The sequence below is a fragment of the Lycium ferocissimum genome, unplaced genomic scaffold, assembly GCF_029784015.1.
Source record: "Lycium ferocissimum isolate CSIRO_LF1 unplaced genomic scaffold, AGI_CSIRO_Lferr_CH_V1 ctg13835, whole genome shotgun sequence".
NCBI lineage: Eukaryota > Viridiplantae > Streptophyta > Magnoliopsida > Solanales > Solanaceae > Lycium > Lycium ferocissimum.
Genome location: NW_026715108.1, coordinates 2417 through 15176, shown reverse-complemented (window position 1 = coordinate 15176; position 12760 = coordinate 2417). Strand labels below are relative to the sequence as shown.

At 37.7% G+C, this 12760-nt stretch overlaps 1 non-coding gene across 1 annotated transcript; it reads right to left on the bottom strand.

Annotated features, from left to right (window-relative positions):
• Positions 1-1175: 1175 nt before the first annotated feature.
• On the bottom strand, positions 1176-1293 carry LOC132042175 (5S ribosomal RNA). Its single transcript, XR_009411379.1, has one exon. It is a non-coding gene; the product is annotated as a 5S ribosomal RNA (ribosomal RNA).
• Between the last annotated feature and the right edge of the window lie 11467 nt (positions 1294-12760).

The following is a 12760-nucleotide window of genomic DNA, read 5'->3' as shown; positions in this document are numbered from 1 at the left end:
CGTAGAATGCACCTTGTCTTATCATAGTGTATGCCTCAACTTAGATTACACTCCCACCTTACAAATTTTGGTACTCATTTCAAACCCACATCAAAAATTGTGGAACCTATTTCAAGCAAATCTACCACTACTAATGGACTTTTCACTGCCAGTGCTAGAGTATGTGGTATCTTAGGCGCTGGCGACACCACCTGTAGAGTCATTGTGGCATATCAACCACTTTTTTGTTCCGAACCTTGACAAGGAGGACAGAACATCCTCGATGAGAATCGAGATTTACACACTGGATTATGCACAAATGCTTTCGTTCAATGAAAATATAGGTAAAAGGAATTTTACTACAATAAAGGGAACTTTATACCAGACCTATTTGGCTACCAGATTATACCCATAGACCGAATTACCTAATAATGTGGTGGTTCTGGAACCTACACTGATGGAAGTTTCCAACTCTACGGACATGACTTCCATCCACTCTCACTACTTATTTGAGACTTTGAGTAAGTCATTAGATCTTGGAGGTACATTAACAATCCACATGATGAATTATGCAAATCATAATATGGAATTGTAAAGGCGCAAAAAGTGCATCCTCTAGACATAATTTGCATGCTCTTTGGACTATAATCCGTCATTACTAGTTTTGATAGAAAAAAAATCCAATCATCTGTAACAAACTCAAATTACCAACACAACACTGATATATATTATAACCACCGAGAACACACATTACAACTAGTAAAGGGAAACAATAAGCAATTAACAGTAACAATCATTAAGGGAAAACCGAGAAGAGAAAACCAGAAGGGTATGACAAACTTAGAGAAAGGAGATGAGAGGAACAAACGGTTTTCTTAATAATACTTGTAACTTGTTCTTTCCGGGCCTTTTTAATCAAATGCTAATTGCACCTAAATCCCAACTAAAACCCTCCAACATTTTACACGGCCCAATAATCTCAACTAAATCAGTCTTATTTACCACTTCTAGCCCATAGGCCCTTCTTCTCTAAAAATAAGGTGTGTAAGTAAAAAAATTTAAATATGCATAACTTTGCAATCATTTGTCCGTTTTATGCGATTCTTTTATTGATTTTGAGTATTTTCAGAGATCTAGCTTATGTTATAAAAAATATCTATTAAATAGAAGAAATGAGCGTAGTCTAGAAAAAAGGAGGGATGCAACACAAGGACTTCCCTGGGGTCCCCCATCCTAGTACTACTCTCGCTCGAGCACGCTAAACTTCAGAGTTCGGATGGGATCCAGTGCGTTAGTGCTGGTATTATCGCATCCATTGGACCTAGGGCTCTTAAACCCTTTCCAACCCCTCCCTCTTCTCTAAAAATAAGGTACGTAAGTGCAAAAATTTAAATATGCGTAACTTCGCGCTCCGTTATCCGTTTTATGCGATTATTTTTTTGATTTTCAGTATTTTTTCGAGATCTAGCTTATTTTTCAAACAAAATATATTAAATAAAAGAAAATGAGCATAGTCTAGACAAAATAAGGGATGAAACACAAAGACTTCCCAGGGGATCACCTGTTATATCCCGTATTTTGTACCTTGGGATAATCCGAGTTAATCATGATAAGTTAAGGACAAGGTTGTAATTTCTTCTGATTTTGTTAAAAGTGCATAAGTTGCATATTCATCTTCTTATTGGTATGGAGAGTTTCGGAATATTTCGAGATCGAGTAGAGTGAAGAAAATAAGTTCGACGAAAATTTGGGAAATGCTGGGCGAATTTTTAGTCAACTTTGGAGGCGCATATCTCATAGTATATGTGGAGTTTTAAGGTGTTTTAAAAGCCTAAAATGAAGTTCGTCGAGTCTAGTTTGTAACGCAACAAACCGTTCATTGATAAGATATCGGAGTAGAGAATTATAGACGTTACAAACTGGAACTCGTCGACGCAGAAACAACATTCTGCAACGATGCGCTACGATGCCTTTCGATCGTAGCTACGGGAAACCGACTTTGGCATTTTTTTAAAAAGGGACAGAAACCTCATTTTTTTTTCAGCCAAAAAGTTCCAAAAATTTCCAGAAAATTCAGCACAAAAAAGGGAGCAAATATACCTCACAAAATGAGAATTTTAAGTGAAATTTCAAGTAACGAAGTACCAATCGAAGTCCGGGCAACGCATAGTCATGAATGTAATTTCATTTGGAGTTAGAGGAGCATGGGAACAAGAAAATGTTGATGATTTTGCTACTTTCATAAAAGCAAGGTATGAATCTTCAAATCCCTCTCTTTATTAAGTGTGATTAAGGAATAAATGCAAGAATAGAGTTATAGTTTGTTGTGTTGATGTTGTTGGATTATTGATTGAGGGTTGAAGAGAAATTTGGATGGAAATAAATATATTTATCTTGTAGGATGTTGAGAATGTTGTTATTGATGTTGTTAGTATAAATTTTGACTTCTTTACGGAAATAAAGTTATTAAATTAGTTGTATTCCAAGTTGGTTGGTTGGGAAATTTAGAAAACAGTGTGTGGGCTGTTTTATGGCATATGTTGGTGTTGGAAATAATGTTATTACCATTGGTTTTGTTGTTGGTTGTTGAATTGGAATTTCGGGCTAGGCACATAAACAGGGAAATCTTTGCCCGAATTTCGACGAATTTAAAAGGACTTTCATTAAGTATTTAAGACGAGCGTATGACGATGATCCTAACGATATTATGGATGGTTCTATATGTAGATTACGAGGCTACGAATAATTCTTAAGCGAATTGCAAGACAGAAAGTAGGTCGAAAGTCGAGAATTTGTCTTCCAGGTATGTAAAGCTTGTCCTTCTTTCCTTTTGGCATGTCCTAGACGCAAGTAAGCTATGATATGTTATGAGCTTCGGGGGAAATTCTATTCGTAAAGTCCGAACATGTTTATGATTTATATTTGCTTTATGATGTTGGCATCCTTAATATGGTCAAGCTATGATCCGTACGTCTTTGATATGATTGGAGTTGAAATGCTATGTATACGGTTTGTTCCGAAAGAATCTTATGTCTAAAAATGTCCGTAACTTTCATAGACAAAACCGGATTGCTTTGATTTGTTCGTAGAAAGTCCTCGAAGTGAGTAACGTTCGTAACGTTCCGAGGCGGACTCAGATTGGTTTGCCGTATAACTATGGTTCTTTGATATATTTATGACGTTTGATATGTTTCCGGGTGACGTCCGAAAGGTGTTTGATATAACTTTTGTCCCGACTTTCAAATGACAGTCCGTTTACATTATTTCTTAATGTAGTTGAATTATGGTCCTTATGTCTTTTGTATGGCTAATTTTCAAAAGTTGCATAAAAGTTTTGTTTTCAAAAGAGTTTTGTTCCTAAACGATTTCGAAACTACGAACGATCGTAACTTTCAAGAAAAGGCTCGGATCGCTTTGATATCTTTGCAAATGATTTTATGACGTATAATGACTATGATTTCCATAGGCGGGCCCGGATTAGGTTGACGCTCGTCCGTGGGTCCCGCGACTTTTCTTTGTATAGTACTAACGACTTTTTGAAAAAAAAAAACTTAATATGACTACCTTTCCGACCCCCGAGTATGATTATATATTTATCGGTTGAGTCTGAAATAAGGATTTTTATGCATGTGATTTTGAAACGTAACTATGGTTTCTGAAGTTCGGTTTGATATGTTCCCGAGTGATATTCGGAAGAAAATCTGATTTGACTACTGTTTTGGCTTACAAATGATGGTTCGTTTTGATTAACCTATTAAGTCTTTGAAAATGTTTTAAACTGTATTTGGTTACTCATGATTCTGCTCGTGTATTCTGTTGTTACACATTACCGCTGGGTTCCTGGCCGCGGTATGTGTGTATATGATATTACCGCTGGGTTCCTGGCCGCGGTATGTGTGTATATGATATTACCGCTGGGTTCCTGGCCGCGGTATGTGTGTATGTGTATATGTGTGTATGTGTATATGTGATATTGCCGCTGGATTCTTGGCCGCGGTATGTGTATATGTGATATGATATATGATAATATGATGAGATGATCTTATTTGCTGAGTCCCTCACTAGAGGGCCGGGACACGATATATGTGCATATGATATGTGATTTTGACAGTTTGGATTATGATCAGTCGGTTAATGTCAGCTCGTATGATGGGTTTGATTTTCCGTATATATGAGACAGAAATGTTTTTCAGAGAAAGCGAAGCGTTTTGGCATTTTGATGATCATATTTGTCTTCTGCACCTCTTATGTATGATTTGTATGTCAGATGCAAGCACTTTGGTATTCTGGCTATTGTGCTCACGTTCTGTACACCTTACTTCGGTTATGACTTCGTTTCTGTGCTTTTACGCTTTGCATACTCAGTAGATATTCCGTGCGACCCCCTTTCTTCGGGGCCGCGTTTCATGCCGCGCGGTACCCACGGATGAGTAAGTGATGTTAGCGAAGATGTTCCGAAATTTGGATTGGCGAGCTCCATTTCCTCGGTCTTTGCCGAGTCGAATGTTTTTGTATGGTATCTGAAGTTATGGTAAAGACTTTGCAGACAGTGTCGTGTGTATGAGATGTCAGTTTTGTAAGCGGCTATGTAAGCCGATGTATCATTACTCTTACTGTTACGGATTTGTTATGTTTACAGATTTCATACGATGCTAGTTTTATTTGATTTGACAAAGATGAAAGGCATGTTTGTTTTCGAAAAAGAAAAAAAAATGTCATTATGTGCTTATGTTATGTTTTGCGGGCCCAGTATGATTATGAGTATTATGAAAGTCAGCGGGTTCGCTCGGCCCTAGGTAAGGGTCGGGTGCCCATCACACCCTATCGGATTAAGGGTGTGACAAATTGGTATCAGAGCGGGGTCGTCCTAGGGGTTGTCTGCAAAGTCGTGTCAAGTAGAGTCTTGTTTATGGTGTGTTGCGCGCCACATTTATAAACAAGAGGCTATGGGGCATATAGGGTGGTTACTCTTCTTTCATATCTGAGATCGTGCCATAGAGCCAAGTCATAGGGAATGAGACTTCTGATACTAATCTTTGATTTCAGCAGAATAAAGGCAGAGATAGAAGAAAGGGATTGATGATGTTGGAAGTTACTAAGCACACAGGTAAGCAAAGGTATGAAAGATATATGTTGGGAAAGATATTGAAGTTGCGATTGAAATACAAGTTGAAGACTAAAGGGGGAAAGTAAACAAGAAAGTGTGACAGGTGCCGATTGAGTTGGGCATACAAGGTGTGTTTATTATTTGTGTATTGTTGATGATATTAGGAGCCCTGTGTGGCTGCGATATGATATGATATGTATATATGTATTTTGACCCTGTGAGGCATTGTTGGTATTTCCTGTGTACAGGTTTTGAGATAGTAAGAAATATAGAGGAAACTCTGCCGAAATTTTCCCAGAAATAAAGAGAAAATGAGATATGGGTTTGTGATATGACTTGAAAGGGTCGTACTAATGGTAATGATAAGATTTGACTAAGTTGCGAGTATGGCTGACCTCGAGAAAGAAGTAATAGTATGATTAAGACAAGAGTACAGAGGAAGAAGTTGACCAGAAAAGGGTAAAGGGTTAAGAAGTGCTATATTATGGGAGTGATTACGAATAAGATGTAATGTGAATATAATGGGGATTGTTATGAAAATAAGTGAAGCCTAGTGAGAAAGTGGCCAAGGTTATGATGTGATCTATGTAGCTAGAATACAAAGGCAAGTGTGAAACGGAAAAGCGAGCTATAGAACGAATAAGGAAGACTTATCAAGTTCTGTATGGAAAAGAAAAATGGTTGGTAGAAGAGATCGCGAGCTATAGAAATTACATTTTTTTTAACCCAACATGTATATAGCTCGCAAAAGGTTACACTTTGTAGAGGAGGAGATAACCAAAGCCTCCACTCTAAATAGAAATGCTGCACAACCCTATACATTTTGATTGGCAAAAAAAATGGTTAGGTGCGACCTGTACATGGTGTGTTTTTATTTAGCAAAAGAAGTCTCTACTAATTCTAGCGAACTTGTCGATCAGCTTGTAGGTTCAGCTTTGCTTTCCTTATCTTGAAACTAGGCATTTGAGCTTTATCTATTTGGTAAGCTCCAAAGGCCTCCTTCGGTATGCTTCTGGCTTCATTAAAAATTTCTGCTATGAGCATGCTATCTTGAGAAGCTCCATATTTGGCTAAAGCATCAGCTATGAAATTTCCTTCTCGGCGTTGTTTGACTGTCACTTGATCTTTGGTCCATGATCCTCTTCATCTTCGAATATCATCATACGGATCCCGGGGAGGTGAAGCAAGATCCACAAAAAATTAACCACAAGTATAGAGTCCAACTCAAGTATAAAATTGTTAAAGTTTTTAGAGGCACACCATTGCAAACCAAAAGGAGCAGCCTGAATTTCAGCAAAATTGTTAGTACAGAAATGGAGAGATTTGGCAAAAGCCATAATTACATCTCCATTTCAATTTCTAACCCCACCAATTCCAACTTGTTGTTGGTGAGAATCACTGCTCCCATCAGTGTTAATCTATAACCTCCCAGATGTTGGCATGAACCATTTAACTTTAGTGATCTTGAGAGGGTGTTTGAATCTTTCAATGGTGTTACAAATATACGGCCATTTCCTCTTTGGCTCTCACTTTTGCAATGAGTCTGAGTAAGGTGGAGCCGAGAAAATTGACACCTTTGCACAATAAGCTTGTTAGTAGATGTAAAGGAATTAGAGTCATTATACCTTGCATTACATCTGCTTTTCCATAATTCCCAACAGATGATTGAGGGGACAGCTTGGAGGGCAAAAGCATGAATATCATTTTTAGCTTTTGTGAGCCACCACTTCATGATGGTCTGTTTCAGATCAGGTGCAAGAGTGATGCCCAGTGGTTGACTAAAGTGTTGCCAAATCTTTTGAGCTTTCCAACTTGTGACAAAAGTGTGCTCCATAGAATTTTCATGTGGGAGTAATACAACAGTTGCATTTAAAAGGTCCAACCACTCCAAATTTTCTAATAACCTCATCAGTTGGTAGCCTTCTATTCCAAAGTCTTAACATAAAAAAAGACACCTTAAAGGGTATCTTCTTGTGCCAAGTCTTCTTTGTAGACAGAGTGGTACCTCTAGTTTGCCTTAGTATTTGGAAGGCACTTTTGATACCTTTAGGAGATGGGGTCCAAATGGCCCTGTCTTCACAATTTTTATCCCCCAACTCAATTCTTTTAATCACTTCAATAGTGATACTGGGGATCCTGTTTACTAGTTGTTCCACATTCCAAAAACTATCATTGAAATATTTGTTAACCTTGTCTCTGTTAGGCTTGTTACCAGATGTAATATAGTTGGTAAGAGGACCCAACCCAATCCAATTGTCCCACCAAAAAGCACAATCTCCATTGTTGAGTTTCCAGGATATGAAATTATCAGTCAACTGTTTGATTTCCATCATCCTTCTCCAAATATGAGATTGCCCATAATTCCATTTCATAGCTATGGGGTGAATTCTCTTGCAGTATTTAGCTTCAGTGACTTCCCTCCAAAAGGACTTTTGAGCTCTAAATCTCCACCAGTTTTTAGGAGAAAAGGTTAAGCAAATATCATGTATAGATCTAAATCCTGCACCACCTTCTTCTTTTGAAAAACAAAGAGATTTCCATGAAAATCAGTGATGTTTATTATTCCATTAGCAACACCCAAAAAGAATTTGCAATAACTTTTTCAATAAGGTTAAGAGAGGTTTTAGGATGATCCACAGCAGCCAAAATATGCATAATAGATATAGAGTATAACACAACTTTAATGAGAACTGCCCTCCCCCCAGAAGATAACAGTTTATTTTGCCACCCTTGCACCCTGCTGGTGACTTTAGAAACCATGTCATTAAAAAAGCAATTTTTTTTCTCCCCAAATAAATAGGGGCTCCCAGATAACAAATAGGAAAATCTTTTTGTTAAAAACCAGTCATCATTTTTATAAGCATAGCTTGACCCGGGGGGGGGGGCTTTTATGGGAGATAAGAAAAGCGACTTTTCTTTATTGATTACCTGACCAGAAGCTTGCTCATATGTAGCCAAATTTCATATCATCAATCTGATAAATTCAAGATCTCTAAATGTGAATAGCATAGTGTCATCAGCATAGGACATGTGAGTGATTATTGGCCCCTTTTCCATAGAGCAAGGGATGAAATCATCATTATTGGTGAGGTTGTTCATCATCCTGGAAAGCATGTCAGCACAAATAACAAAAAGGGAAGGGGATAGGGGATCTCCTATCCTAAGGCGTCTGGAGGAGTTGAAAAAACCCTTTCCTAGCACCATTGATGTTGATAGAATACCAAATGTTAGAGATAAGCCTCCAGACCATAGCTACCCAATTATCATTACAACCCATAACTCTAAGGCATTGGCAGAGATAAGACCATGAGACCCTATCATAGGACTTAGACATATCTAATTTAAAAACCACATTACCATCCTTGTTAGGCCTATTAATATTATGCACTAGTTCTTGAGCCAACATAATGCTCTCACTGATAGCCCTTCCTTTAATGAAACCAGATTGATTAGGAGCAACAATCTTGGGTAGAAGAGGGGCTAGTCTACTGTTTAACAACTTGGAAATGATCTTGCAAGATACATTTCCCAAACTAATAGGCCTAAGGTCAGACATAGAAGAAGGGTGATCAACTTTAGGCAACATTACAAGACAAGTGTGAGTCATGGACCTAGGAATAGGATCTCCAGAGAAAAAAGCTTTAACCATTTTAAATAGATCCCCAGAAATAGTGTCCCAGCAGGCCTGGTAAAACCTAGGTGAGAATCCATCAGGACCAGGGGCAGAATTAGGAAACATAGAGAAAATAATATTTTTCAATTCCTCCATTGTGGGATCAGCATTTAGAGCCAAATTATAATTTTCATCAATAGAAGGAGTAATACAGTTTGCCAAAAGGGTGAATGCCTGGCAAGGGAGACTACTGTCATATGGTGGAAGAGCAACACTGATATCTCATGTATTACAAAGCATGCCCATATACCTATTATCGGGAATGAATCCTCAAAGGGTGTGATCGGACAAATGCATAGTATTTTCTCAAGGTTTTTACGGTCAAACACGGTGACAAGAAAAGGTGTACATTGGGTTAAATGGGGAACACCGTCATTGCCTAAAGATGAAAGGTGGACCGGGGTTCGGATCACTATTTGAAGTGTCAAATGCCCTTTTACGCGTAGACTATGGTGGAATCTCATAACAAAGCCTTCATTGTGGAGTTCTTTCATGATAAACAAATACTGCAAAAAGCTTCATCCTGTGATTGCACATGCTAAAGGGGCATCTTCTATCTGGAGAAAGTTGATAATAGTAAGGGAACTGGTGGAGCATCAGATATGGTGGCAAGTGAAAAAAGGGGATTCTAGCTTCTGGTTTGACAACTGGACAAATCTTGGTGCATTATATCATGTCCTATCTGAGGATAGTTTGGAGGAGGAAATAGAAGTTCAGAATTTTGCCAGTACAGAAGGATGGAATGCACAGGTTCTAATTCAATATATACCTGAAGAGTATGTAAAGCATGTGATAGAGACTATTCCCCCCCCCCCAAATAACAGATGAGTTAGAGAGTATGTAAAGCATGTGATAGAAACTATTCCCCTCCCCCCCCCCCCTCAAATAACAGATGAGTTAGACAAAAGCTGGTGGTTACTAGAAAAAAATGGAAGGTTCTCAGTCAAAAGTGCTTGGGAGTATGTGAGGCATAGAGAAGTGAAAATGGATATCTATAATCAGATGTGGAGGAAACATCTTCCATTTAAGTTTTCATTCACACTTTGGAGAACTTGGAGATATAAAATGCCAGTTGATGATGTAATTTGCAAAAGAGGAATACAATTGGCATCAAAATGTTGGTGTTGCACAGAACCAAAACAAGAAACAATGTCATATCTTTTTCTAACCTCTCCTACAGCCTTAAAACTATGTGGAGAATGTTTGCTAATTTTGCAGGTATTCAACTAGTGGGACATCATATTCCATATATGATCTCAAAGTGGTGGACAAAGAGGCTGAGACCCATCACGAGGCCTATAATTCATGCGATCCCTCGCAATCATAATCCGAGTCTATGGAGGAGAAGAAACATCATTAAACATGGGGGTACAATGGGATTCAGTGATCTAATCTATCAGATCAACATATATCTTTGGCAATTACTGCAAACAGCTTATCCCAAACTACAGTCCTTCCCATCAAACTTACCTGCTATGATTCAGTACTTGGAAGAGATCAGGCCTAGAATGAGGTATCAGTTCATCTATTGGGATCCACCCCCTGATGGTATGATAAAATGCAATACAGATGGTGCAAGTAAAGGCAATCCAGGGAGGAGTTCATATGGAGCTCTTTGCTTGAGGAACTCACTTAGTGATCGATATATGCGAGAAGAAAGGAGATTCATGAGCCAACTAATATGGAAGCGAAAGGCTGTGGCAATCAAAGAGGCTATCTATCATTGTGTGGCAAATAACATACAGGAGGTACTAGTTGAGACAGACTCCATGGTGATGAAGAATATCATAGAAGGAACACGGGAAATTCCATGGCAGCTTATTGTTATAGTAGAAGACATCAAACAATTGCTACAAATGTGTGAGGTTAAATTTCAACATGTCAAGAGGAGGGAAACAATCTAGCGATTATATTGCAAACCAAGCCGTACGGTGGGATCGAGAATATAAGCAATACAAAGATCTTCCTTCTCAAGGTAGAAAGGCTAAATCTAGACAAACAACATTATCCAAATATCAGATCAAGAACTTTGAAGCTAGGATGATCAGAAGTAATGCAAATGCAGCTGGAGCTTGGATAATTCTTATTATTCTACAGCATCAGCAACATCAGGCAGCGTGGATGGAAATTTTGTACACGGGAGGCAAATATGATTACAAGAGTTCAAGGATGCAACAAGCTCAACAGTCCTATTTCCCTGCATTTTTGGACCTTTCTTTTTTACTATTTTTGTTCTTCCTTTATTTTTGCCTGTTTTGGCTTTTCTAGATCTTTGTACTTCTACTGTTATTTGTTGATTTGATATAAAAAAAAAATACAGTTCAAACCTGTGTGATCCACATTGTCATTTGTTCTGGAGAAAAGGTTTTTATAAAAGGCAATAGCTTCATCAGCAATTTGATCATCTCCCTCCACCCATGTGCCATCAGCTCTCTTGATTTTGTATAAAATGAGCCTTCTCCTTTTCCTGTTAACAGAAGAGTGAAAAAATTTAGTATTTAAATCACCTTCAGTAGCCCACCTTAGACCTGCTTTCTAACTCCAAAAATATTCTTCTAATTTCAAATGTTTGATCATTTCAGCAATTTTCTTGTTTAGCATCTCCCTGTCTTGAGCAGTATTGTTTTGGAGGCAAAAGTTCTCACAGATCAATAGCTCCTCTTCAAGTTTCTTGTTCTTGGAAAAAATATCTCCAATGGAATTTCTAGACCAAGATGACAGGGCAGCACTAGTACTTTTCATCTTGAGGTGGAATTTCCAAACAGGTGATCCAACAACATCAATGTTCCAGGCCTTTTTGACCACCTCTTGAAATTCTGGGAAGTCAAGCCACAAATTCAAAAATCTGAAGAACTTCTGTACTCTTTGTCTATTCTTTTCAACATTAATTAGCATCGGTTCATGATCAGAACCCACCCTACTGAAATGAGTGACCTGAGTTTTGGGAAATATATTGATCCATTAATGGTTGATGAGTACTCTGTCAAGCCTTTTCCATATCCTATATTTGGGAGCTCTACTGTTGCACCATGTAAAAGGGGTGTTGACACTTAATTTTCACCTCATAAAACGTATATTTTTAATTTCCATATTTTTCTAGTCCATGACGGGGTGAGGATGCCCTTAAAAAATTAAAAATTAAAAAAATTCCGAGAAAATTACAAAATTGATGTTTAATTACTATTCTGTGAAAATTGACAATTATAAGAAATTACGAGTTATTTATTTTCATAAATGTAAGTCAAAAAATAAATAATACAAATTCCGTTCCGTCTAGCTCGGGAAAATTGTTAATTAAAACAACGTACAAGTTACAATTCATTTTGACCACATTTTTTCACATATTAAATATTATCTGGAAGTATGTCAATATTGGGCTCGTATTAAAGCTCGTATTTCAAAACGGCGTAATGTAAATTTTATTTTTATAGAAAATGACTTTACGAGTGACTTTTAAAGTGAATACGCTCTTTTAAAATTTAGTATTTTTGTTTTAAAAGTGTGTACAAGGTTTAATTATTTACTTTTTAAAAACATTAGAGGTCTTTTTAAACTTTTTAAATTCTTCTGGGGGTGGGGGTATATAAGACGAGGGGGACCAAAGTTATCTTTTGATAACTTCAGTCCCACCTCATCTCATTTTGAGAACTGAAGCTCTCTCGTCTTCTCCAAGTCTCTAGTGGCGATAACCTAGGGTTTGATTTGCGATCACGATTGCGACCCTTCCCACGGTTGTTTTTACGATATTTTTGAGGGGTTTTGCTCCCCTAATCATGTTCTATCTCGTACCAGGTTTAATTTGGCCTAATTTTTTATTTTTAGCATATTTGTTATTCACAAATAGGGTGTTACTCGGGTCATTTGTTGTGGTAGAGTTGCCATGGCGAGACTACAAGTCTTTTGCCATCTTGTGCACCCTACCACATTGAAACATTTGACCTAGGGGAAATTTACTATATACATCAGCATATTTCAGTACGATTTTGGGGTTCTTATCTGTT